Source organism: Macaca mulatta, chromosome 9, assembly GCF_049350105.2.
Source record: "Macaca mulatta isolate MMU2019108-1 chromosome 9, T2T-MMU8v2.0, whole genome shotgun sequence".
Classification (NCBI taxonomy): domain Eukaryota; kingdom Metazoa; phylum Chordata; class Mammalia; order Primates; family Cercopithecidae; genus Macaca; species Macaca mulatta.
The window spans coordinates 85,964,285-85,991,718 of NC_133414.1; the positions used below are offsets into that span (position 1 = coordinate 85,964,285).

At 39.1% G+C, this 27,434-nt stretch overlaps 1 non-coding gene and 1 pseudogene across 2 annotated transcripts; both read left to right on the plus strand.

The window, feature by feature from the left end:
• Window positions 1–24,479: 24,479 nt before the first annotated feature.
• Window positions 24,480–24,586, plus strand: LOC114670267 (U6 spliceosomal RNA). Its single transcript, XR_003719735.1, has one exon. It is a non-coding gene; the product is annotated as a U6 spliceosomal RNA (small nuclear RNA).
• Window positions 24,587–26,407: 1,821 nt separating this feature from the next.
• LOC697141 (small ribosomal subunit protein uS5 pseudogene) lies at window positions 26,408–27,213 on the plus strand (annotated as a pseudogene). The gene has a single exon (XR_001447185.3). The product of XR_001447185.3 is annotated as a small ribosomal subunit protein uS5 pseudogene (transcript).
• The last annotated feature ends 221 nt before the right edge of the window (window positions 27,214–27,434 follow it).

The following is a 27,434-nucleotide window of genomic DNA, read 5'->3' on the forward strand; positions in this document are numbered from 1 at the left end:
ATCATCAGCACACCTTACCTTGTAAGCAGAAATGCTACATGGAAGTCATATTGTTGGCTGAGTTTTACTTGTATTAATTAATATTAATAAAATTAAAATTAATATTTTTAAGCCTGTTTAAAAAAACTTTATTAGCAAATGTTCATTTGGGCTTAATTATTTGGCTCTTGTCTTTGTTGTAGCAAAAGTCTCAATCAATTTTACAAGAAAAGATAAAAAAGAAAAGCATGATTTCTAACCAAGTTTTACAACTGCATTTATTTTTATGAAATATTGCTTTTTAGTCACCTGTATTCTGGGGCAAAAGTAAGCTTTACATTATTTTTATTTACTTATACATTTTATTACATAGAAAACCAAAATTCAAGTAAGCAATCATATTGCTTGAGAAAGGACAAAACATTGGGGGCAATGACAGACAACACATACTTTTTCCAAAGAAAATATTTTACTTAAGAGTCAAACTCTATGGAAAATATCAAGAATAGAACAATCACACACCCAAATAGTGACAAAAGGATGCTAGCTGTGTTTTGTTATTTTGGTTTTCAGCTGTTTCCTTTTCTGAAAACAAGGGGCTTTGTGTTCGTTGAGGAAAGGGGATCTGTGAAAGGAACACTTGTCTTTCCAGTCCTGGGGAAGGGGAGAGTTGCTGTCTACAAACGCACTCACCACCATTGACTCAAACAGTTAAGAGAGAGAGAAGAGGATATAAAGTAGAAATTAAAACTCTGCCTACTCCCCAACACCACTGATAATGCCTTGGGCACACATGAATCTATTGAGTAGCATCTGAAGACAAGACTTGTAGCAGGCATTTATCTTTGAAACAGATTTAGATAGATTTGTTTTTTAATTTGCTTTAAAATGTGTACTGAGTAAACCTTAAATAGCAAATCTCAAAGCAGGAAGAGAGGTCATTTACATTTAAGGAAACAATCGGTTAATTAGAGCTAAAAAGTTATAACTCTGGGTATGCATTTTAATTTGGTTGGCTGTCAAGGGCACTGTTGTCCTGAGCAATTATGAAACAAACTCACATATACAGGAAGTCATCATCAAGGGAGGGTTTTCTGCAGGTTGAATGACTATTAATAAAAATCTTCCTTTTTATCCTCGACTGTCCTCTGGCTGTACCAACAGAATATCCAATTAAAAACACATTTTTTTCTGGTACTTAACAAACATCACGTAGTTTTGGCAATGATGAAATCTACAATACTTGGGAATGACAGTTGTGTCTGCCAGTAGGGGGAGTGCAAGCCAAGTTTAGCAATAGAGAGCTTCAGAAATGGGAATTTATGGGAGGATTCTAGGAGAAATGGGCTTGCAAATAGTGTAATAAAATGAAGAGTAAAGCCAAAGTATTGATGGCAGGGCTTCTGTTGGTGCAAATGCATGGGCCCAACTGCTCAGAGAGAAACATCAGTAGCCTGTGGAAGTGACAGTAGAGTGGGGGCACAAGAGATTCCATTTAATGTGTGTATCATAATTTATTTAACCCTTTATTTCCATACACACCCCATTTTCGTTAGTTTGATTTTTGGTTTTGTTTTGTTTTGCTAGCACACATCGTGCTGGGATAGTTGTCCAAAATAAGAATTTCAGTTGATAAATAGGTTACTCATTTATCCCATACACCTACATTTTATAAACCTTAGAACCTCTTGGCTTATGACTCCACATATTAAAGTATCTGATTAACCCTTGCAGATTTTGATAAGGATCTTTTGTTACCCAAATTGTCTAAGTTTCACTTTAAGTGATACTCATGCAGTTTTTTCCCCTAATTCATTAAATATAGTTCCCTTTCCCTTAGATACACTCAAACTCCAGTTCCATTTCTAAAAAAAAAAAAACTTTCCTCTCTCCCTCCACCAGATATCAGATCTTTCTATTTGCAAGAGAGGCCTTCAAAATTCTACACCAGCTTTTCTCCCAATAAACAACAGGTCTTGGTCTCTTAAAATAGTATTGTACATGAGGGAAGATGAGAATTATGCCAAATGCTACTTTTGAAAACATTCTTTTTGCATAATTGAGAAAACAGTTTTTAAAAATTGAGACTTTTTGAAGTGTTGTGGTATTTATTCTTTAGTCAAGCCATAGAGAGAAGCCCTTTGGAAGCAATGGCTTGGAGCCTCCAAAATCCCAAGTATATTCAAATTCTAGTTTTGAATATACTGACTAAGTGACTCTGAAAGAGTTACCTTAACTCTCTAAGCCCACGTCTTTATAAAATAGATAAATAGTAATGACTTTTCAGAGTTGTTTGAAAGAAAGAGACAACATATGTCTCTGGGAGTGCTCAACAAATGACTGCTATTCTTAATAAAATGATAGCTAAATCCCATGATCTCCATAAATATAGATTCCCAACTCCTTCTATGAAAAGGAGTCTAGACCAACAGATTCCCATTGTAAAACAGGTAATAGGTCTTCTCTACAAAGGGTTAGGCTGCCAGAGTTAAATGCTATGCCATTCAGCCACTGCCTTCCCCTGAGTATACAGAAAGATGGCTTCAGCCATGCCACCCTGCTGGATATCTGAACAACTTCTGTCTAAATGCATTAAAACACTAGACTGGGGAGAGCACGTTATGTATGTACTAGGTCTAGAGATAGAACAAAGGCTGAGAAGATAAATGAGAAAGACCACAATCAGCCTACAGAACAATCAATCCTGAAAGGCACAGAAGTAATACAAGGAAAAAAACTGTTTTAATGCTAACGGGCATCCACAGAGAAATTAGGACACACACACACATACAAACACACAAATAGCCTTCTGAAAAAAAAAAAAAAAAGCCATCAGAGAACAACAACTTCAATAGAGGAACTGAGGTTATTCAATTCTCTTTAAAATGCACCTGGGTACAATTTACATTATTTAGGTGATGTCTACCCTAAAAGCCCTGATTTGACTACTGTGTAATCTATGCATGTAACAAAATTGCACTTGTACCCCACAAATTTATACAAAAAAAATACACCTAACCTGAAAGATATAGTCAGAGCTATTTTCCAGAATTTGAAGCAAAAATACTGAAATAGAGTAAAGATATGATCAATCCTTAAGGTCCACATCTGTATAACAAGAGTTACAGGATGAGAGAACAGATACCATGGAGGCTGCACTGAAGGAAAGATCTAGTTTTAAGATTAAAAAGGCCTACCAGGAGCCACAGGGTTCATAAATGAAAGACCCACACCCAGACACACCAAAGATTAAAATGATAAAGACATAAAAAGAATTGTACAGGTGTCTATTAAAGAGTTACCTTCAAAGAATGAGAATCCATTGGTATCAGACTGCCTATCAGCAACATTAGATGCTAGAAGACAATAAGAAATGTCGCTATAGTTCTAAAGAAAATTATTTTGAACCTATAATTCTACACTAAACTATCCATTAAATTTGAGTACAAATTAGACACTTCCAGACTTGCAAGAACTCATACTCAAAGTCCCCCTGCTACGAACCCATTCAAAAAGTATCCATGTGAGGACATTATAACAAAACACCAAAAAAGATCTAAAAGTGAGAACAGAAAATGGGCAGAGCAAGATGGCTCCATTAATCATCCCCTGCCCAAAGAAGAACACCAATTTAACAACTATCAGCCAGGTACCATGGCTCATGCCTGTAATCCCAGCACTTGGGAGGCTGAGGTGGGCGGATAACTTGAGGTGAGGAGTTCGAGACTCACCTGGACAACATGGTGAAACCCCGTGTCTACTAAAAATACAAACATTAGCCAGGCGTGGTAGTGCATGCCTGTAATCCCAGCTACTCAAGAGGCTGAGGCAGCAGAATCGCTTGAACCTGGAAAGTGGAGGTTGCAGTGAGCCGAGACTATGAAACTGTACTCCAGCCTGGGTGATTAAGTGAGACTCTGTCTCAAAAAAAAAAAAAAAAAAAAAAAAAAAGACGTAAGAATTTATTAAATTTTTTTAAAAAGACCCATTGATCTGTTGCCTACAAGAAATGCTTCACCTATGAAGATACACATAACCTGAAAAATTGAAACTAAAGGGACGAAAACAGATATTCCATGCCAATGAAAACCAATAAAGAGCAGGAGTAGCTATACTTATATCAGAAAAAATAGATTTTAAGACAAAAACTATAAGAAGAGACAAAGAAGGTCACTACATAATGATAAAGAGATCAATTCAGCAAGAGGATTTAACAATTTTAAATACATATGCAGCCAACACTGGAGCACCCAGATACATAAAGCAAAAAGAGATATAGACTCCAGTACAGTAAGAGACTTCAACACCCCACTTTCAGCATTAGACAGATTTTCCAGATAAAATCAACAAAAAAAATCAGACTGAATCTGCACTATGGAACAAATGGATCTAATAGATATATATAGAACATTTCATCCAACGGCTGCAGAACACACATTCTTTTCCTTAGCACATGGATTTTTGTCAAGAGTAGACCATATATTAGGTCACGAAACAAGTCTTAAAACATTCCAAAAAACTAAAATACTATCAAGCATCTTCTCTGACCACAATGGAATAAAACTAAAAATTAGTAACAGGAGAAATTTTGGAAACAATACAAATACATGGAAATTATACAACATGAACCTGAATGACCACTGGCCCAATGAAGAAATTAAGAAAGAAATTGAAATAAATTTTGAAACTTAATGAAACACAACATACCAAAACCTATGGGATACCGTGAAAGTAGTACTAGGAGGAAAGTTTATAACTATTAGTACCTACATCAAAAAAGAAACAAAATCAAACAAACAACTTAACAATGCATTTTAAAGGATTAGAACAGCAAAAGCAAATCAAACCCAAAATTAGTAGAAGAAAAAAAACAGTAGGAGCCTGACCAAGATAGCCAACAAGAAGCAACTAGTGTGCACCACTTTCAGGGAGAAAAATATAAAGGATGAGTAAATATAGCAACTTCAACTGAAACATCAGGATCACACATTGGGATTCACCAAGAAAACAACTCACCCCATGGAGAACAGAGAAAAGCAAGGCACTGCTGCCCACCCAGGAGTGACACAGAGCCAGGAGCCTCCCCTGCCCAGAAAAGCAGTGAATGAGTGAGCAACCCTGGGGACCCATGCTTCTCCCATGGCTCTTTGCAACCCTCAAGTCAAGAGATCCCCCCTTGAACCCACTCCAGCTGGGCCTGCAGTCTGACATGCAGAGCAATGTGGAGTTTCAGCAGAGCAGTCACTGGAAGCTTTAGATACCTGGACTTCCCACCAAAGTAGCTGCAACTCCAAAGCAGGGAGTTAGACTCCTGTACATACCTGTAAGAAAGGGGCTGAATCCAGAGGGCTGAGCAGCAACAGTCTGTAGGTCCCACTTCCATGACACCTTGCAGAATAAGAACCACTGGCTTGGAACACTAGCCAGCCACTGGTAGCAGCATTACACCTCCTTGAGATGGAACTCCAAGAGGAAGAGGTAGGCCACCATCTTTGCTGTCAGCAGCATTACACCTCCCTGAGATGGAACTCCCAGAGGGAGTGTGGGCTGCCATCTTTGCTGTTGCACGGCCTTAGCCATTGTTGCCTTCAGTGTAGCTGCCCTACAAAAAAACAGAGAGACTGCTTTTTTACCTGGATCCCTGACCCCACTTCTCCTTACTGAACAGGACCTTCAGACTGGGGTCACCAGCCACCCTTGCCAGTGTTTTCCAACTGGCAGTGGTTCCGAGCCTCCCTGGGATGGAGCTCCCAGGGGGAAGGACAGGCCACCATCTTTGCTGTTTCATAGCCTTAGCCACTGGCATCCCTGAGAAGGATGGAAAGAAAGCAATCAACTTGGAAAACATATTTCAGGATATTGTCCATAAAAATTTTCCCAACCTTTCAAGACAGACCAACAGTCAACTTCAGGAAATACAAAGTCTCTGAAAGATTCTACACGAGAAGATCATCCCCAAGACACGTAATCATCATATTTTCCAAGGTTAAAATGAAGGAAATAATGTTAAAGGCAGCTAGAGAGAAAAGGCAGGTCACCTACAAAGGGAACCCCACTGAGCTAAAAACAGGCCTGTCAGTATAAACCCTGCAAGCCAGAAGAGATTAGGGGACTATATTCAATATTCTTAAAGAAAAAAAATTCAACCGAGGATTTTATATCCAGCCAAACTAAGCATCCTCAGCAAAGGAGAAATAATTTTTTTTTCAAATAAGCAAATGCTGAGGGAGTTTGTTACCACCAGACCTGCCTTACAAGAGATATTGAAAGGAGCACTAAATATGGAAAGGCAAGACCATTACCAGCCACTAAAAAAACACACTTAAGTACACTCACCAGTGACACTATAAAGCAACCATACAAGCCAGCATAATAACTAGCTAACAACACAATTACAGGACCAAATCCACACATATGAATACTAATCTTGAATGTTAATAGGCTAAATACACCATTTCAAAAGCACAGAATGACAAGCTATATAAAAAAGCAAGATCCAATAGTATGCTGTCTTCAAAAGAATCCATCTCACGGTCAATGACACCCACAGGCTCAATATAAAAGGATAGAGAAAAATCTGCCAAGCAAATGGAAATCAGAAAAAGAAGCAGGGGTTGCAGTCCTGGTTTCAGAAAAAAATAGACTTTAAACCAATAAAAATCAAAAAAGACAAAGAAGGGCATTACATAATGGTATAGAGTTCAATTCAATAAGAAGACCTAACTATCCAAATATATATGTGCCAAACACAAGAGCACTCAGATTCATAAAGCAAGTTCTTAGAGACCTACAAAGAGACTTAGACTCCCACACAATAATAATGGGGGACCTCAACACACCACTAACAATGAGACAAATCAATGAGGCAGGAAATTAACACAGATATTCAGGACCTAAACTCAACATTGAACCAAATGGATCTGATAGACCTCTACAGAACTCTCCACCCAACAACAACAGAATATACATTCCTCTCATCACCACATGGCACATAGTCGAAAATTGATCACACAATCAGATGTAAAAAAAATCCTCAGCAAATACAAAAGAACTGAAATTATGCCAAACACACTTTCAGACTAGAGCACAATAAAAATAAAAAATCAGACTGAAAAAAATGCTCAAAACCATGCAATTACATGGAAATTACACAGCCTGCATCTGAATGACTTTCGGGCAAATAATGAAATTAAAGCAGAAATCAAGAAGTTCTTTGAAACTAATGAGAACAAAGATACAACATACCAGAATCTCTGGGACACAGCTAAAGCACTGTTAAAAGGGAAATCTGTAGCATTAAATGCAAATGCCCATATCAAAAACTCACAAAGATCTCAAATTAACAACCTAACATCACAATTAAAACAACTAGAGAACCAAGAGCAAATCAACCCCAAAACTAGCAGAAAGACAATAACAACAAAAATCAGAACTGAACTGAAGATTTAGACACAAAAATAAATTCAAAAGATCAACAAATCAAGAAGTTTTTTTTTTCAAACAAATTAATAAGACCACCAGCTAGACTAAGAAAGAAGAAAAGACAGCAGATCCAAACAAACGGAATCAGAAATGATAAAGGCAGTGTTACCATTGACATCACAGAAATACAAACAATCATCAGAGACTACTTTGAACACCTCTATGCATACAAACTGAAAAACCTAAAAGAGATTAATAAATTCCTGGGTACATACACTCTTCTAAGACTGAGCCAGGAAGAAATTGATTCCCTGAACAGACCAATAATGAGTTCCAAATTGAATCAGTAATAAATAGCCTACCAATCAAAAAAAGTCCAGGACCAGATGAATTCACACACAAATTCTACCAGATATACAAGGACAAGCTGGTACTATTCCCACTGAAAATATTCTAAAAAATTGAGAAGAAATGACTCTTCCCTAGCTCATTCTATAAGGCCACCATCATCCTGATACCAAAACCTGGCAGAGACACAACAAAAAAAGAAAACTTCAAGCTAATATCCTTGATGAACATTGATGCAAAAATCCTCAACAAAATACTGGCAGATCAAATTCAGCAGCACCTCAAAAACTAATCCACCACAATCAAGTAGGCTTTATCCCTGGTATGCAAGGTTGGTTCAACATAAACAAATCAATAAATGTGATTCATCACATAAACAGAACTAAAGACAAAAACCACACACTTATCTCAACAGATGCAGAAAAGGCCTTTGATAAATTCAACACCGCTTTGTGTTAAAAAAAACTCTCAGTAAAGTAGGTATTGAAGGAACATATATCCTTCAACCCACAGGCAACATCATGCTGAGTGGGCAAAAACTGGAAGAATTCCTCTTGAAAATCATCACAAAACAAAAATGTCCTCTGTCACTACCCTATTCAACTTAGTACTGGATGTCCTGGCCAGAGCAATCAGGCAAGAGAAAGAAATAAAGGGCATCCAAATAGGAAGAGAGGAAGTCAAACTCTCTCTTTTCACAAATGATATGTTTCAATACCTAAAAAAACACTGTAGTCTTGGCCCAAAAGCTCCTTTCAGCTGATAAACAACTTCAGCAAAGTTTCAGGATATAAAATCAATGTACAAATATTACTGGCATTCTTACACGCCAACAACAGCCAAGCTGAAAGCCAAATCATGAATGCAATCCCATTCACAATTGCCACAAAAAGAATAAAGCACCTAGGAATACAGCTTACCAGGGAAATGAAAAGATCTCTACAATGAGAATTACAAAACACTGCTCAAGAAGTCAGAGATGACACAAACAAATGAAAAAACATACCATGCTCATGGATAGGAAGAATCAATATCATTAAAATGGCCATACTGCCCAAAGCAATTTATAGATACAATGATACTTCTATCAAACTACTAACCACATTCTTCACAGAAGTAGAAAAAACTATTTTAAAATCCACATGGAACCAAAAAAACAGCTCAAATAGCCAAGGCAATCTTAATCAAAACAACAAAGTTGGAGGCATCATGTTACCCAACTTCAAACTACACCATAGGGCCACAGTTAACAAAAGCAGTATAGTATTGGTAACAGACAGACAGACAATGCAATAGAATAGAGAGCCCAGAAATAAGACCACACACCTACCACCATCTGATCTTCAACAAAGCTGACAAAAACAAACAATGAGGAAAGGACTCCTTGTTCAATAAATGGTGCTGGTATAACTGGCTAGCCATATGCAGAAGATTCAAACTGGACCCCTTCCTTAGGCCATATACAAAAATCAGCCCAAGATGGATTAAAGACTTAAGTTTAAAACCCAAAACTTATAAAGCCCTGGAAAACCACCTAGACAATACTATTCTGGACCATAGGAGCAAGTAAAGATTTCACGACAAAGACACCAAAAGCAATTGCACAAAAGCAAACATTGACAAATTGGATCTAATTAAACTAAAGAGCTTCCATACAGCAAAATAAACTATCAATAGATTAAATGGACAATCTACAGAATGGAAGAAAATATTTGCAAACTATACATTTGACAAAGGTCTAATCCAGCATCTGTAAGGAACTGAAACAAATTTACAAATGAAAAAACAACCCCATTAAAACGTAGGCAAAGGACATTAAAAAACAGTTTTCGAAATAAGATGTACATGTAGCCAACAAGCACATGAAAACAAGTTCAATATCACTGGTTATTAGAGAAATGCACATCAAAACCACAGTCAGATACCATCTCACACCAGTCAAAGGGCTATTATAAAAAGTCAAAAAATAATAAATGTTGGCAAGGTTACAGAGAAAAGGTAATGCTTACACGTTGTTGGTGGGAGTGTACATTAGTTCAACCATTGTAGAAAGAAGTGTGAAGATTCCTCAAAGAGTTAAAAACAGAACTACCATTCAACTCAGAAATCTCATTACTGGATATACACCCAAAGGAACATAAATGATTCTATCATACAGACACATGCCACGCATGTGTTCATCGCAGCACTATTCACAATAGCTTAATGCATGGAATCAACCTAAATCCCATCAATGGCAGACTGGATAAAGAAAACATGGTACATAAACAACATGAAATAGTATACAGCCATAAAAAAAACAATGAGATTGGCCGGGCATGGTGGCTCACGCCTATAATCCCAGCACTTTGGGAGGCCGAGGCAGGCAGATCACGAGGTCAGGAGTTTGAGATCAGCCTGACCAACATGGTGAAACCCAATCTCTACTAAAAATGCAAAAATTAGCCAGGTGTGGTGGCACGTGCCTGTAATCCCAGCTACTCAGGAGGCTGAGGCAGAAGAATCACTTGAACCCAGGCGGCAGAGGTTGCGGTGAGCCAAGATTGTGCCACTACACTCCAGCCTTGGCGACAGAGCAAGACTCCATCTCAAAAAAAAAAAAAAAAATGAGATTATATCCTTTGCAGGAAGATGAATGGAGCTGGAGGTCATTATACTCAGCAAACTAATGCGGAAACAGAAAACCAAATACCACATGTTCTACTTATAAGTGGGAGCTAAATGAGAACATATGAACACAAAGAAGGAAACAACAGACACTGGGGCCTACTTGAGGATGTAGGGTGGGAGAAGGGAGAGGATCAGAAAAATATTTATATTTGGCAATAGATCTAGTAGCTGGGTGATGAAATAATCTGTACAACAAACCCCCAAGATATAGGCTTATTTATATAACAAACCTACACATGTACCCACGAACCTAAAATAAAAGTTTAATAAAAGAAAACAGGACATAAAAAATAATGATAAAGATCAGAGCAGAAATAAATGAAGTTGAAATAAAAAAATACAAAAGATCAAGGAAATAAAATAATAGTTTTATGAAAAGTTAAACAAAATACATAAAATTCTAGCCAGACTAAGGAAAAGAGAGAAGATCCAAATAAATAAAATCAGAAATGAAAAAGGAGACATTACAACTGATACCACAAAAATTCAAAGCATCATAAGTGGCTACTATTAGCAAGTATATTTCCATAAATTGGAAAACTTAGATGAAATGGACAAATTCCTAGACACATGGAACCCCATTATTACCCCGTTATTAATTATCAAGATTGAACCATGAAGAAATCCAAAACCTGAACAGACTAATAACAAGTAACAAGATCAAGGCCATAATAAAATGTCTCCCACTAAAATAAAAGCCAATAAAATAAAAATATAATAAAAATAAAATAAATAAAAGACACATCAAAAACAGAAAACAATAGGACAATATCACTGATAAATACTGATGCAAAAATTCTCAACAAAATATTAGCAAACCAAATTCAACAATACATTAAAAAGATCATTCATCATGACCAAGTGGGATTTATCCCTGGGATGCAAGGATAGGTCAACATATGCAAATCAATCAATGTGATACAGCATATCAACAGAATGAAAGACAAAAACCATATGATTATTTTCAATTGATGCTGAAAAAACATTTGATAATATTCAACATCTCTTCATGATAAAAACCCTAAAAGAGCTGGGTTTCAAAGGAACACACCTCCACATGATAAAAGCCATATACAACAAACCCACAGCTAGTATCATACTGAATAGAGAAAAACTGAAAGCCTTTCCTCTAAGACCTGAACATGGCAAGGATGACCACTTTCACCACTGTTGTTCAGCATAGTACTGTAAGTCCTAGTTAGAGCAATCAGACAAGAGAAAGAAATAAAGGGCAACGAAATTGGGAAAAAAAAGAAGGCAAATTATCCTTGTTTGCAGATGATACGATCTCGATTTGGAAAAACCTAAAGACTCCACCGAAAAACTATTAGAACGAATAAATTCAGTAAAGTTGCAGGATACAAAATCAACATACAAAAATCAGTAGTGTTTCTATATGCCAGCGGTGAACAGTCTGAAAAAGAATCAAGAAAGTAACCCCATCCTGGCTAACACGGTGAAGCTCCATCTCTACTAAAAATACAAAACATTAGCCGGGTGTGGTGGCGGGCGCCTGTAGTCCCAGCTACTCTGAAAGCTGAGGCAGGAGAATGGTGTGAACCCAGGAGTTGGAGCTTGCAGTGAGCCGAGATCACCCCACTGCACTCCAGCCTGGGTGACAGAGCAAGACTCCATCTCAAAAAAAAAAAAAAAAAGAAAGTAATCCTATTTACAATAGCCACAAATAAAATTAAATACCTAGGAATTAATATAACCAAAGAAGTGAAAGATCTTTATGATGAAAATTATTAAACACTGATGAAGGAACTTGAAGAGGACACAAAAAATGGAAAGATATTCGACATTCCTGGGTTGGAAGAATCTGTATTGTTAAAATGTCCATACTACTTGAAATAATCTACAAATTCAATGCAATACTTATCAAAATACCAATGACATTCTCCACAGTAATAGAAAAAAATCTTAAAATATATATGCAGCCACAAAATAACCCAGAATAGACAAAGCTATCCTAAACAAAAAGAACAAAACGAGGAATCACATTACCTGACTTTGAATTATACTGCAGAGCTATAGTAACCAAAACAGCATGGTACTGGCATAAAAGTAGACACATAGTCCAATGTAACATAATAGAGAACCCAGAAATAAATCCACACACCTACAGTGAACTCATTTTTTTACAAAGGTGTCAAGAATACACACGGGGAAAAAGATAGACTCTTAAACATATGGTGCTGGGAAAACTGGATATCCATATGCAAAAGAATGAAACTTGATCCCTGTCTCCCACTATATATAAAAATCAAATCAAAATGGATTAAAGACTTAAATCTAAGGCCTCAAACTATGAAACTACTACAAGAAAACATTGAGGAAACTCTCCAGGACGTTGGTTTAAGCAAAGATTCTGGAGTAATATCCCACAAGCATGGGCAACCAAAGCAAAACTGGACAAATGAGATTACATCAAGAAGCTTCTGCACAGCAAAGGAAACTATCAACAAAGTGAAGAGGGAACCTGCAGAATGGGAAAGAATATTTACAAACTATCTATCTGACAAGGGGAATAATGACTGGAATATATAAGGAGCTCAAATAACTCTATGGAAAAAAAATCAATTTTTAAAATGGGCAAAGGATTTGAATAGATATTCTTAAAAGAAGACATATAAATGGCAAATAGACTTATGAAAAGTTATGCAATATCATTGATCATCAGAGAAATGGAAATTCAAACTGCAATGAGACATCATCTCACCCAAGTTAAAATGGCTTATATCCAAAACAGACAATAACAAATGCTGGATGTGGGGAAAAGGGAACCCTCATACACTGTTGCTGGGAATGTAAATTACTACAACTACTACAGAGAATTGTGAAGGATTCCTCAAAACACTAAAAATAGAGTTTCCATATGATCCAGCAATCCCACTACTGGTAATATACCCAAAAGTAAGAGAATCAGTATATCAAAGCAGTATCTACACTCCCATGTTTGTTGCAGCTCTGTTCACAATAACCAAGATTTGGAAGCAACTTAAGTGTTCATCAACAGATGAACAGATAGAGAAAATGTGGTACATATACACAATGGAGTACTATTCAACCATAAAAAATAATGAGATCCAGTCATTTGCAACAACATGGATGAAAATGGAGATTATTGTATTAAGCAAAATAAGCCAAGCACAGAAAGACAAGCATTGCAGGTTCTCACCTACTTGTGGGGTCTAAAAATCAAAACAATTGAATCTGTGGTGATAGAGCGGAGAAGGGTGGTTACCAGAGGCTGGGAAGGGTTGTGAGGGGTTGTTGGGGAAGTGAGGCTGCTTAATGGGTACAAAAACAGAATAAGCAAATAAAACCTAGTATTTGATAGCATAACAGGGTGACTATAGTCAATAATAATTTAATTGCACATTCTAAAATAACAAAAAGAGAATAATTGAATTGTTTGTAACACAAAGGATAAATACTCGTGGGGATGGATACCCTTGTTTTCATGATGTGATTATTATGCGTTGCATGCCTGTATCAAAACAACTCATGTACCCCATTAATTACACACCTATTATGGACCCACAAAAATTAAAAATTAATTATTAAAACAATACTAAATAAATGTGAAAATAAACAAGTAGAATGAGCTAACCCAAAAGAACTACTGAAGAAACACTGTGTATCAGGGTGGAAAATAAATTACTCCAGATTAGTACAGGAAGTCAGAATCCTGTAAAGGATGTAATTAGGCTGAAGGAGAATTCCATTACACAAATGTATAATTAAGAACTACAGAGTTCCTAGAGATAAAATGAAGACATTACATCCTTTATATAAAGCAGAAAAAGAAAGACAATTAGAAATGCCAGGAAAAATAAAATAGTATAAAAGAAAACCATTGTGCAAACATGATGCAAACTAAAATGTGATGCATTTTGAGCAATCTATTGGCTTTAAAAAAAAAAAAGAAAGAAAAAAGATAGTCATTTCCCTTAACACTTTCTTTTTGTGTGCCTTTATTATTGGTTCAACTGCTTGGTTTTATAGTAGGCATTTACTGCAAATACAAATGTGTCAAGTGTTTCATGGCTTTGAAATTTTAGAGTCAATCTGCAGCCAAAAAATAAAAATCAAGTACACCTATAGAAATGTAAATAGTATTAACCTCAATAAGATAAGAAGAGAGCTGGGTGTGGTGGCACGTGCCTGTAGTCTCAGCTACTCAGGAGGCTGAAGTGGGAGGATCGTTTGAGCCCAAGAGTCAGAGGTTACAGTGCCCTATGATTGAGCCACTGTACTCCAGCCTGAGTTACAAAGTAGGACCCCATTTCAATAAAAAAAAAAAGATTGAAAGAATAATGTAGCTGACAGAAGTCAAAAGTGAGAAGTGAGAATGAATATTGCTGTTTTTCATCTTATATAGGGAGTCAAAGGTACTGTTTATATATGATGGATCAAAAATAGATGTTTAAGCAAATCAACTATCAAGGCAACAAGTAGAGAAATTAAAAACAATTACAAAACGAACATAATTGGGAGGCAGAAGGGTAATATAAGTGTGAGGTATATGAGTGAACAAAATATCTGACAAGTTAAAGTATACTATTTACAGTTATTAAACACAGTTGTTAAACACTGTGAGAATATAAAACAGATACACAAGTAATAGTGATTATTTATGAGGATTGGACTTGGGAGTATGACATTCTGAATAGTTTTACTCATCATATAAATTCTTCCATAGTGTTGATTTTTTTTTACAACGTGCATATTTTATCTGTATACTAAAATAAATACCTATTTTTTAAAAAATGAAGACTGTGTGGTTCCCATGCTCCGAGATGGACTCCAATGATCCCTGCTTCCCACTATCCACATCCTTGAGTAGTCCCCCTCCCAAGATGTACAAAGATTGTTCTGTGCGGTCAGTAATAAGTGGTATAAGTAACAGTGTATCACTTTTTTGTCGTTTGTCTGTTTGAGACAGGGTCTTGCTCTGTCATCCAGGCTGGAGTGCAGTGGCACGATCTCAGCTTACTGCAACCTTGGCCTCCCGGGTTCTAGTGATCCTCCTGTCTCAGCCTCCCGAGTAGGTGGGACTACAGGCACCTGCTACCACGCCTGGCAAATTTTTTGTAGAGACAGGGTTTTACCATGTTGCCCAGGCTGGTCTCGAACTCCTGAGCTCAAGCAATCCACCCGCCTTGGTCTCCCAACTCTGGGATTAGAGGCATGAGCCACCATACCCAGCCATATGTCACTTTTAAGATTAGGTTGTAGAAGATGATGGCTTACTGTCTTGGGTGCTCTCTTTCTCAATAGATCTGTCTCCCAGCTCACTAGCCCTGTGGAAAGTTATATTGTGAAAAGTGCTGTAGAAAGGCCTGTGTGGTGAGGCACCGAAGCTTCCTGGGAATAGCAACCTGAGAGAGCTGGAAGAAGGCCTCCCAGCCCAAGTCAATTTTCCACATAGAGCAGCCCCAGCCAACAGCCTGACAGCAACTTCATGAGTGATCCTGAGCCAGAACCACCTAGCTAAACCTCCTGAATTTCTAATCCCCAGAAACTTTGGGAGAACAGAAGTGTTTGTTGTTTTAAGCTTCTATGTTTTGGGGTAATGTGCTATGCAACAACAGATAACTAATACAGATTGCTACCCCTGGAGAAATAAAAGTGACTGAAGACCCATGGCTTGCATGGGTCAGGAGCTAAAGCTAGGAGCTAAAAAACCTGAGTTTTCTCAACTCAAGAGAGCTCTGGCTAGCAATGTCATTGATATGGTAACTGGGCTGTGACCAGAAGTCCCACTGGCTGCCCCAGTCTCAGTGTAACCCAAACTGAACTCATGAGCAGGCCTCTCATCCATGGCTTTCCATTCCTTCTTCACAGGCCCACTATCCTCCCATACACCCAAGCCTAACATATCTTAGCCTGCATTATCCCAAAAGCAGAGCCATAGACGATGGCTTACATTCAGGTACTTTGGTAATGGAATTCCAGTGGCCAGAAGTGAGACATGGGAGAGTGAAACAGGAAAGGAGTGAAAACCACTACAAGGATGTTGCATCAAGTTGGCCACCACCACAGACTACTGGCTGCCCAATCACTTTCTAAAATGTGTCTCAGGACTCTGCACTAGGAAGAGGAAGCAGCATGTGCCTATCGGCTTCCAGCACCGTGGGTCAAAAGTTGCCTCCAAATGGCCTTAACTCCCCAATACTCCCCTGCTACTGAGAGCCAAGAAGGTCCTCAAGGGCACAGAAACCCTGGGCAGGAAGTCAGCAGCTCTTGGCTCCAGCCTGAGAGGGTTGTCTGGGTGAAACTGCACAAAGTTGCTGGAAACCCAAGAGTAGCCAGTGCCATGGCTCCGGTTGGAGTGATAGATGAGGCCAATAGGATTTGAAGTGCTGTACAGGACGTGTCTAATACAGCTAACATCTCAATGCCGCCAAATCCTTTCTATTTTTCAAACGTTTATCTCACCCATCTCCTCACCTCTTCTCCATTTTCACAGACACTTATATAATCCAGGCTCTCATTGCCTCTCTCAAGAGCCACCTATTCTAACAAATAAAATAACTACCAATGTTACTTCTCTCTAATCAAACAAGCCTAGTCACTCTGGGTCAGAAAGTAACAATGGTTATGCCTCCCGACTCCTCCCTGTAAAACAATCCAGGGATGGGCTGGGCTGGTCACCCAGGAGCCTTGGCAAGGAGAATGATTCTGTGCTGGGCCAGTCTGTCAGAGGGCTGCACAGAAGCCCAGACTGGAACGAAGAGACGTTTTTCATCCCCACTGTGGCAATGAGGTGAAGTTGTCACATATTCTAGAGAAAGAAAAAGAGGCCATGGTAAATTCAGGTAAATTTGAGATTATCTTTCCACGTTATACACTATGGCTCTCAAAAATATATTTCAACATTTACAAAAAAATAATCGCTGTAACTTTACAGCTAATTGGTTCTCCTGTAGGTTGTACCTTGCCTAGGAAAATCCATCCCCTTACATTCTTTATGAATTAAAATATTAAGCAACAGTCCATGTTTTTTAAAAACATTGATGATGAATCATTTCTTTTTTATTTCCTTGCAGGTTTCTTGGCTTGATATCTGCTTATATTACAAACATGTTCAGCAGATGTGAGGAAACTAGATTCTAGTTTCAAAGGTTGTTCTTCTATGCATACTACAAACCTAATGTACCTTAATTACTTGTAATTCATTGTATTGTAAACTCAAATCGGTTTAATTAGTTTTAATTAGCTTCATCATAAACGAAACAGTTGATTGTTACAGGTTGTCTTGTTACACTGATGGAGAACACCTGGAATGGATAATTAGTTCCTCCAACAAATTAACTTGAACTACAAACTGTCACTAATAATTATTTCACCCCTTTCCTGGGAGAAACACAAGATTAAGATAATAGCATAGAGTCAGCCTAAAGTCAAGTTAATGGTTTGACAGAGTAAAATAATAGTAATGTGGAACTTTTCATCTGTCTTATTGCAACTCCCTCTAAAGGGGTGTGAGTCTCTGTATATGAGCATCTATGTGTTTAAACACAAACATCTAACTATATATGCCATTTGTATACACACACACATATGTACAAATATATTGTTGTATATATGTAAACACACATTGTACACACTTTTTTTTTCACTCTTGCTACTATCTTTATGGAAGCCAAACTAGGACAGAAAACAGAAGTTTACTGACACATTTAATAAAGAATTACCCAGGGAAAGACCAAACCATAGAAGAAGCATTTTTCCCATAACTTCAGAGGAACAGAATTTTTTTCCTTTCTGAGAATGGGATTCCTTGGAGACACAGACTTCCTTTCTGGGTAAATTTTGGCCACTAAAAGTCCACAGAGGGAAAGCTTACTTATAATGTTAAGTGGAAAATGCAAGGCACAAAACTGGATCAACAGCACGATCCCAACTATATAAACAATATGTTGAAAAAAATTGGAAAGAAATGTGCCAAAATGATAACAGTGCGTGTTTCTGAATAAGCGTTTCTTCTGGCTGCATTCAGTTTCCAAATCTTTAATAACAATCTTGTATTAATTTTGTAGTTGGAAAAGCTCAACTTTTAAAAAGCCATGGAAACCCTGATTATAGAGAAACTTGCTAAAAAGCCACATTGACCAGGCAGCAAATGCCAAGGTTATGTTTTTTACCTCAGAAAGGAAAATTGAAAATTGAATTTGTTTTGCAAGATTTTGGTTTGGGAAACTTCAGCTGTGGAATCTGAAACCGTATTTAAAAGATAAGAAGACAGAATAAGTGGGCTTTAAGCTATTGCAACAGTTAATTTCTAGCAATGATGATGCCATTTTATATTGGTGAAAATCTTCAGAGTTTATAAAGAGCTGTCACAGCATAAGGTACTGTAATGATTCTTGGTTTGGGACACAGAAAACCTCAATATGAATCTGGTCTCCACCTGTAGTAAGCTATAAATGAATGGAAAGGCATTTTATAAACTGAAAAAGGCTCTAAAAATGTCATTGTACGGGATATTACGATACAATACAAGCAGTACACCACAGAGGTTTGATTTTCTTTTACAAATGAGAAAAAAAAAAAGGCACACAAAAACTACCGTGATTGTAGCATTAATTGTAGTAGGAAAAAACTTGAAACAACGTAAATATCCATCAGGAGAATAAGCAAGTAAGTTATGAAAATGAAATGAATTAGAGCTATACAGATCAACAAGTATGAACCTCACAAACCTAATTTTGAAGCAAAAAAAAAAATGCAGCTTTGGAACAATATATAGAGCAAGTTATCATATTTAAAAACATCCAAACAGTATTCTTTATATAATTTTTAGTAAAAATATAAAGACATCCATGGGAATGGAGGTACCAATACGGGACACAGGACTGTGCTTACCTGCCAGGGAAAGAGAAATGCAATCAGGGTTTTACGTTGTCTTAATTATGCTGACAGTTGAATTATGCTGAGTTGAGAGTTACACTGGTGTCCGTTGTATCATCCTCTAAATGTGAAATATTTCATCATTACTATTGACTGCTGACTATGTTTCTAGCATTATGCATTTTTCCATACTTTGTCTCATTTAGTTCTCACCAAAGTCCTGTAAGGAAGACCTTGCTATCCCATTTTCACAGGTGAAGATGCCAGCTCAGTCCTCTTCAATCACATGCCCAGGGTCACTCAGCTAGCACATGGCAGTGGAAGGCTTAGGATTTCTTTCCATCTCATATCACTGCCTTCAAGGGTCTTAAACAAAAACTCAGTAGCCCAGGAACTAGGCTTGGGAAGAGGCATTAGAATAGATTGCAACCCTTCTATAGTATGCATCCAACTCTGACTTTCCCTCCCTGAGCATTCTACGTGTTGGAAATACCACCTTAGAAGGAACACTGCATGTTCTCACTTATAAGTGGGAGCTGAATAATGAGAACACATGGACACATGGAAAGAAATAACACACACACTGGGATCTGTCAGAGGGGGAAGTGGGGGAGAGCATCAGGAAGAACAGCTAATGGACGCTAGATGATGGGCTTAATACCTAGGTGATGGGATGATCTTTGCAGCAAACCACAACGGCACACGTTTACCTGTGTAACAAACCTGCACATCCTGCACATGTCCCCCTGAACTTAAAATAAAAGTTGAAGAAACAAAAAAAAAAAAAGGAGCTGTGGCTGTTTTTCCCAGTGAATGAACTTTTGCCTTCTCAACAAAGAAGATACGCCACAGCTACCTCTTTCACACTGAGGTTCCCATCACCTCAGGCAGCCTCCAGCCCCACCCCCGGAAGGAACACACAGTACTGCTGGGTCTCTCTGCAGGAAGTAAATGTTTTCACAGGATGGTCATAGCTTTCTCACTCTCAGTCAAGGCTTTTTTCACACTGCTCCCTGTCTGTGGTTTTATTATTTATTTTTGTTTGAATGGGAGGAATGAATAATTGGCACTGAGTGGGAAATACATAGACTGTGTGACATAAATCCTGACTGGAGTCCAGTTCCATGGTCTCAGCCTGGACTTTGTTGTACTTCCAAGGACAACAGAGTTTAGGGGACTGTTATTACAAAGACAAACTTTCTGAGAGTTTACAAAATTCTTATTTTTCCCTATCAGTGGATTCACCACTTGAGGCCAGCAACACCCTGCCACTTGTAAGACCGAGAAAGTTGAGTCTGTATTTTACCGTTGCTACATATTACAGCCTAGAGGGGATGAGATATAAAGGACCCTGTCCTGGGAACCAGGAGACCTGGCTTCTACTTACAGATATTTCTTCTACCCACTTCTGCCTCAGTTTTTTTTATTACTGAAACAACGGGGCTGGGCTCAATGAACTCCCAAGCTCCTTCCAGCACAACTTCTATGGCTCCACAGATGCCATGTTGAAAGCATGCCTATTACATTACAACCCAGATGTTCTGTAACAATGCTCTTGACTTTCTCCCCTATGGTTATATAATTGTGAAGTCAGTGGCCTGAAGATAAATAAGTTAGCCCAGGCATCTCTCAGCATCAAGGTCTTTGGGATTATTGTTATGTGCCAGGTACTAAGCTGAGGCCATCTTCTGAAATACAAAAAATGGTCAGTACGGATGAGGTCAGAGTAGAGAGCTGACATGAGATACACATTGAATGCCGGACAAGGTGGGTAGGACAGGCTTCTCATTGTGGCCCTTGGAGGACAAAGTTCAAAGCAGGAAGAAGTAGAGATGAGGTTGTGGTTACTAGATTAGAAATGTGGTCAAGACAGAATAATCCGTGCCTTAAAAAACACTCAGAGAGAGGGACTCCAAACCCTGTTGGAATCCAGGAACTTTTATTTCACAATGGTAAACTGATCCAGTAAACTCAGCCCTCCCTAAAATATTTTTTGACTCTGAAGGGTGTCTCACGCTTGTCATGCCTGCCTTGTGCCTCGTAGGACAAAGAGCCATCCTATCACAAAAAATTATGAAGCACTATCATTTCTTGAGCACCTGTGGGGTGACAGTACTATTTTTACATGCTATTTCTAATCTCCCCAACATTTCCACCTTTCTTCAAGATAGATTTTACAGACATCAAGCCTGAGGCAGGAGACTCACTTGAACCTGGGAGTCAGAGGTTGCAGTAAGCCGAGATTGTGCCACTGCACTCCAGCTTGGGCAACAGAGCAAGACTCCTTTAAAAAAAAAAAAAAAAAAGGTTTTACAGACATCATTTTACAAAAGAGGAAACTGAGTCTCAAAGAATAAGTAAAACTTCATCTCCTCCACCCTGTTCTCTGTGGCTCAGCTCAAAATGATCTCTCCACCCTGTCTCTGGTCTAGCTCTTTGAAAACAAGGTTGAGATGTCACTCCGTCTGTGCAGCCCCCTTAACCCCTGCAGGAAATTAATCATTTTGTCGTCTGTGGTCCCACATCACTTCTAGACCTGTCTTATATCTTGGTGTTCCAAACTCTTACTCTTGACCAAATCATTTATCTGAGTCACTAAATAAGCCTTTTAATACAACCCAAAATAAACACCTATTTTCAGATATTGACTGTACTATTCTATTATAGGAAGAAAAAACATATACAGCAAAAGGAAATATTAAAAAGATATCACAAGCAATATATTTCAAATAAACTTTCTTGTATTTAACAGTGGCAAAATTGTTTTCTATTAGTAACTTAATTTAAATTAGTGATTATTTAAAAATACAGTAATGTATCATGGAACAATGCTCTGAGAAATGTGTCATTAGGCAATTCAAATATTGTATAAACATCCTAGAGTGTACTTACACAAACCTCGATGATAGAGCCCACTACACACCTAGGCTACATGGTATAGTATTCTATTGCTCCTAGACTATAAACCTGTACAGCATGCTAGTGTACTGAATACTGTAGGCAATTGTATTTATGTATCTAAACATATCTACTAAACATACCTAACAAACATAGAAAAAGTACAGCAAAAATACAGTATAAAATATTTTTTAATGGAACACCGCATAGGGCACTTACCATAAAGGGAACTTGTAGGGCTGGGCACGGTGGCTCACACCTGTAATCCCAGCACATTGGGAGGCTAAGATGTGTGGATCACGAAGTCAGGATTCGAGACCAGCGACCAACGTGGTGAAACCCCGTCTGTACTAAAAATACAAAAATTAGTCAGGCATGGTGGTGCACGCCTGTAATCCCAGCTACTTGGGAGGCTGAGGCAGGAGAATCACTTGAACCCGGGGGGCAGAGGTTGCAGTGAGCCGAGATCATGTCACTGCACTCCAACCTGGGTGACAGAGCAAGACTTCGTCTTAAAAAAAGAACTTGCAGGACTGGAAGTTGCTCTGGGTGAGTCAGCAAGTGACTTGTAAGTGTATGTGAGGACCTAGGACATTACTGTACTTACTGTAGACTTCAGAAACACTTATAATTAGGGCCTTGCTGAAGTTATTTTTAAAATGTGTTTCTTCAATCATAAGTTAACCTTAGCTTACTGTAACATTTTTACCTTATAAACTTTTTACTTTTTTTGCTCTTTTGTAATAACACATAATTGAAACACAAACACATTGTACAGCTGTAAAAATATTTTCTTTCTATCCTTATTCTATAAGCTTTTTATAACTTTAACTTTTTTTTACTTTCTAAACTTTTTTGTTAAAAAATAAGAAAAAGCACACACATCAGCCTAGGCCTAGACAGGGTCAGGATCAGTATCACCTCCATGCCTCTCCCACTGGGAAGATCTCCAGGTACAATAATACACATGGAGCTGTCATCTCCTATGATAACAATGTGTCCTTCTGGGGCACCTCCCCCCAAGGACCTGCCTGTGACCGTTTTACAATTTAACTTTCTTTAATAAGTAAAAGCCATGCACTTTAAAATAACGATGGCTAGGCACAGGGGCTCACGCCTGTAATCATCCCAGCACTTTGGAAAGCCGAGGTGGGCAGATCACCTGAGGCCAGGAGTTCGATACCAGCCTAGCCCATACGGTGAAACCCCATCTCTACTAAAAATATAAAACAATTAGCCAGCCTTGATGGTGTGTGCCTGTAATCCCAGCTACTCGGGAGGCTGAGGCAAGAGAATCGCTTGAACCCAGGAGGCAGAGGCTGCAGCAAGCCAAGATGGTGCCACTGCACTCCAGCCTGGGCTACAGCGCAGGACTCCACCTCAAAAGAAATAAATAAATAATATATAATAAATAATAAAATAATAAAAAGTGTAATGTAGTGCATACATGATCCAGTAACATAGTTTATTATTATCATTATCAAGCATTAAGTACTGTACATAAATGTGTATGCTATACTTTATTTAAAATTATAAAAATTGTTTGAAAAGTATAAAAACTGGCAGCACAGTAGGTTTGTTTACACTAGCATCATCACAAACACATGAGTAATGCATCATGCTTCAATGTCACAATCGCTATGACAGCATAGGCAATAAGAATTTTTCAGCCCCATTATAATCGTATAGGACCATCATTGTATATGGGGGTCCATCAACTGAAATGCCATTATGTGATGCATGACAGTCGCAGGCAGCTTCTTGCAGGGAGATGCCCCAGAAGGAGACATTGTTATCATAGGAGATGACAGCTCCATGTATATTATTGTCCCTGGAGACCTTCCAGTGGGACGAGACGTGGAGGTGATATTGATGATCCTGACCCTGTTTAGGCCTAGGCTAATGTGTGTGTTTTTGTCTTATTTAATAATTACATCATTAAACCAAACAATAAAATGTTTCATATTGTTTATTATTTAATGAGAATAGTGAGATTGTGTATGCTTCATTATTGAAACGCTTGACAAAATATTTAGTAATGGAGCAAGTGGATGCTCTGGTTCCAGATACAGTTAATTTCAACAGTAGTTGGTATAATATCTTACATAGCTGGAAAAAATACATCACAAAAACTCAAAGCCAAATGGAAGGAATGCATAATTGGCTATACTTACTGAATTGTCATACTGAATGTTTAATTCCACATGTCAAACATGAAAAAAATACTTTAAAATTTTTCTAGAAAATTTTCATCTTCCTGATGTCTGTCATCTCCAAACTAATTAGACAAAGGCACTATAGTGCACGCTTCAGCAGCACATACACTAAAATTGAAATGATACAGAGAAGATTAGCATGGCCCCTGCACAAGGATGACACACAAATTCATGAAGCCTTCCATATTTTTAAACTGAGACACACAACACCTGGAAAATTGGGTAACCCCCACCCTAATACTGCACTTTACCAAGGGTCTTAGCAAACGGCACACCAGGAGATTATATCCCATGCCTGGCCCGGAGGGTCCCACGCCCACGGAGCCTCCCTCATTGCCAGCACAGCAGCCTGAGATCTAACTGCAAAGTGGCAGCGAGGCTGGGGGAGGGGCGCCCGCCATTGCTGAGGCTGAAGTGGGTAAACAAAGCCACCAGGAAGCTCGAATTGGGTGGAACCCACCACAGCTCAAGGAGGCCAGCCTGCCTTTGTAGACTCCTCCTCTGGGGACAGAGCATTGCTAAACAAAAAGCAGCAGAAACCTCAGCAGAGGTAAATGCCCCTGTATGATAGCTTTGAAGAGAGCAGTGGATCTCCCGGCACAGAGGTTGAGATCTGAGAACAGACAGACTGCCTGCTCAGGTGGGTCCCTGAACCCTGAGTAGCCTAACTGGGAGACATCCCCTACCAGGTGCAGACTGACACCCCACACCTCACACGGCAGGGTACACCGCTGAGATGAAGCTTCCAGAGCAAGAATCAGACAGCAACACTCGCTGTTGAGCAATATTCTATCTTCTGCAGCCTCCGCTGCTGATACCCAGGCAAATAGGGTCTGGAGGGGACCTCAAGCAAACTCCAACAGACCTACAGCTGAGGGTCCTGACTGTTAGAAGGAAAACTAACAAACAGAAAGGACACGCACACCAAAACCCCATCAGTACATCACCATCATCAAAGACCAAAGGTAGATAAAACCACAAAGGTGGGGAAAAAGCAGTGCAGAAAAGCTGGAAATTCAAAAAATCAGAGCGCATCTCCCCCTCCAAAGGAACGCAGCTCATTGCCAGCAACAGAACAAAGCTGGACGGAGAATGACTTTGACGAGTTGAGAGAAGAAAGCTTCAGTCGATCAAACTTCTCAGAGCTAAAGGAGGAACGATATAACCAGCGTGAAGAAACTAAAAACCTTGAAAAAAGAATGGATGAATGGATAACTAGAATAATCAATGCAGAGAAGACCTTAAAAGAACTGATAGAGATGAAAACCATAACACAAGAACTATGTGACAAATGCACCAGCTTCAGTAACCGACTCGATCAACTGGAAGAAAGAGTATCAGCGATTGAAGATCAAATGAACGAAATGAAGCAAGAAGAGAAGTGTGGAGAAAAAAGAAAAAAGGAATTAACAAAGTCTCCAAGAAATATGGGATTATGTGAAAAGACCAAATCTATGTCTGATTGGTGTGCCTGAAAGTGATGGGGAAAATGGAACCAAGCTGGGAAACACTCTGCAGGATATCATCCAGGAGAACTGCCCCAACCTAGTAAGGCAGGCCAACATTCAAATTCAGGAAATACAGAGAACGCCACAAAAATACTCCTTGAGAAGAGCAACTCCAAGACACATAATTGTCAGATTCATTAGAGTTAAAATGAAGGAAAAAATGTTAAGGGCAGCCAGAGAGAAAGGTCAGGTTACACACAAAGGGAAGCCCATCAGACTAACAGCAGATCTCTCGGCAGAAACTCTCCAAGCCAGAAGACAGTGGGGGCCAATATTCAACATTGTTAAAGAAAAGAATTTTTAACCCAGAATTTCATATCCAGCCAAACTAAATTTCATAAATGAAGGAGAGCTTCTTTTCCGAGAGAACACCAAATGGCGGATGACGCTGGTGCAGCGGGGGGGCCCGGAGGCCCTGGGATGGGGAACTGCGGTGGCTTCCGCGGAGGTTTTGGCAGTGGCATCCAGGGCCGGAGTCGCGGCCGTGGACAGGGCCGGGCCAAGGCCACGGAGCTCGCGGAGGCAAGGCCGAGGATAAGGAGTGGATGCCCATCACTAAGCTGGGCCACTTGGTCAAGGACACGAAGATCAAGTCCCTGGAGGAGATCTACCTCTTCTCTTTGCCCATTAAGGAATCTGAGATCATTGACTTTTTCTTGGGGGCTTCTCTCAAAGACGAGGTTTTGAAGATTATGCCGGTGCAGAAGCAGACCCGTGCTGGCCAGCGCACCAGGTACAAGGCATTTGTTGCTATCGGGGACTACAATGGCCACGTTGGCCTGGGTGTTAAGTGCTCCAAGGAGGTGGCCACTGCCATCCATGGGGCCATCATCCTGGCCAAACTCTCCATTGTTCCGGTGCGCAGAGGCTACTGGGGGAACAAGATCAGCAAGCCCCACACCGTCCCTTGCAAGGTGACAGGCAGCTGTGGCTCTGTGCTGGTGTGCCTCATCCCTGCACCCAGGGGCACTGGCATCGTTTCAGTGCCTGTGCCCAAGAAGCTGCTCATGATGGCTGGTATTGATGACTGCTACACCTCAGCCCGGGGCTGCACTGCCACCCTGGGCAACTTCGCCAAGGCCACCTTTGATGCCATCTCTAAGACCTACAGCTACCTGACCCCTGACCTCTGGAAGGAGACTGTGTTTACCAAGTCTCCCTATCAGGAATTCACTGAACACCTTGTCAAGACCCACACCAGAGTCTCTGTGCAGCGGACCCAGGCTCCAGCTGTGGCTACAACATAGGGTTTTTATACAAGAAAAATAAAGTGAATTAAGCTTGTTACTTAAAAAAAAAAAAAAAAAAAATGAAGGAGAAATAAAATCCTTTACAGACAAGCAAATGCTTAGAGATTTTGTCACCACCAGGCCTGCCCTACAAGAGATCCTGAAGGAAGCACTAAACATGGAAAGGAACAACAGGTACCAGCCATTGCAAAAACATGTCAAAATGTAAAGTTCATCGATGCTAGGAAGAAATTGCATCGGTTAGCCAGCAAAATAACCAGCTAATATCATAATGACAGGAT